We start from the raw sequence: 1,687 nt of genomic DNA on the forward strand, positions 1-1,687 counted from the left end.
CTCCTCCTGTCGAGTGGAACCATACAGTGCTTCCAATCCTCTTCCCGAGGTATTTTCTCTTCTCGAAGTTCTATCTTGTTCTGAACTGTTCCTCGTATCTTATTGCAGTGGTATCTCACTTATTCTCTTTTGTCACTATTTCCTTGTAGAATCATCCTACTATGGCTTCCCTTCCTCCTCTTCCTGAGGATGGAGAGGTCGAAGAAAGAGCCGTTGTCGATGATGTCAACCAGGAGACCCCCTCTTTGTGAATGAACCCGCATGATTCTCGAAAATCTGCGGGATCTACTGAGAAGGATGCTGCCTCTGAAGATACAACATCAGCGCAATCTCCTCCTCCTGCTGTTTCTCCGAAGAGCAAAAGGAAAAGGAGCAATGCCGAAGATTCCGGGACCTCGAAACCCGAAGAAACTGCTCCTGCACCTCGAAAAGCAGCTTATGATCCATACATCGAGAGTATCATCAGCTCGTAGGTTCCTTGCTCTTTTCCTTTTTTATTTGAAGAATTTTATCTTGCCTTGCTTTTATGCTGCCGCTATTTTGTCACAGTGATGATGAAGAAACACCAACTTTAGATGTGGCTGCTCGAACGAGCACGTCACATACTTTAGTTATTTCAGAAAAACCAGTTGAAGGGGAGGAATCGTCGCCTCCTCAACAAAATGTTGATACATCTACTCCTTCGAGCCCCCGTGCCCCTTCACCAAAAAGGGCACGGGTTGAAAAGATTGTTGATCCTGCCCCTCAGTTGGGCAGTTCGTCGCCCCCGCTCCTAGATGATGTAAGTTTGTCGACATCTATATTTTCTTTATTTTGTTTCTTCACATCTTTTTTTTTTTTTTTTTTTTTTATGCCGATGTTTCTCTTACTGTGTTCACGTTGAACAGCCTATGATCAAGGATCTTCTCCGCATCGGTTCCCAATTTATTGGGTACCGTGAATATGCTAATAGAGCCGAAGGTAACGACTTCCATACTTGTCGTTTTTCCTTAATTTGTCACTCCTGTTACTTGCCGCGATTTTTTGATCTTTCTTCTCTCTTTTTTCCATATCTCGACAGAGAAACTTGCAGAGGCTAACGAACGCGCCGACGCACTGGCTCAAAAACTTGAGCAAAGTGAGGCGGCTCGCAAGAAAGCCGAACTCGCTGCTAGCAAAGCCACGGTCGAAGCTGATGAAGCTAAGGCGAAAGCTGCTGGTGTCGAGGAACTGCAGAAGAAACTTGAGGATGCGACAGCTGCCTTGGATGAGCACAAAGCTGCACAAGCTTCTCGTGACGAAGGAATCCTCAAGCGTCTGAAGTCGCAAAGTCGACGTACTCTGAGTAATATTATCAATCCCTTTTATTTTACTGCACTTCCTGTTTCTTGGTTGTTGACTGATGTCTTGTCTCGTGTGGCAGCCCAAACAAACCAGGATTTTGATCTGGATAATCCTGTCAACGATCCTCTCCTTGACGCACTTTCTCTTCTGGAGTTTCACGGGCGCGAAATTCGTGAAGGCGTGGCAAATGCTAATGCAGGATTGTCAGCGTTGTTCCCTTATTTCTTCCCGAAGAAAGAAGAACCCGCAACTTTCCTTAACCTCGCCAAGATGTTTAATGCTTCGGAAGACCTGGGATTGAAGATGCGTCAGAGAATATGAAGGTTCTTTGTCGAGAGTACTTGTTGCCCTGGTTGCGACAGCC

The 1,687-nt window shown here is 45.7% G+C and overlaps 1 long non-coding RNA gene across 1 annotated transcript; it reads left to right on the plus strand.

The window, feature by feature from the left end:
• Positions 1–294: 294 nt before the first annotated feature.
• On the plus strand, positions 295–962 carry LOC139833231 (uncharacterized). Its single transcript, XR_011748611.1, has 3 exons — positions 295–469; positions 550–781; positions 888–962. It is a non-coding gene; the product is annotated as an uncharacterized lncRNA (long non-coding RNA).
• The last annotated feature ends 725 nt before the right edge of the window (positions 963–1,687 follow it).

Source organism: Lolium perenne, chromosome 7, assembly GCF_019359855.2.
Source record: "Lolium perenne isolate Kyuss_39 chromosome 7, Kyuss_2.0, whole genome shotgun sequence".
In the NCBI taxonomy this organism is placed as follows: Eukaryota; Viridiplantae; Streptophyta; class Magnoliopsida; order Poales; family Poaceae; genus Lolium; species Lolium perenne.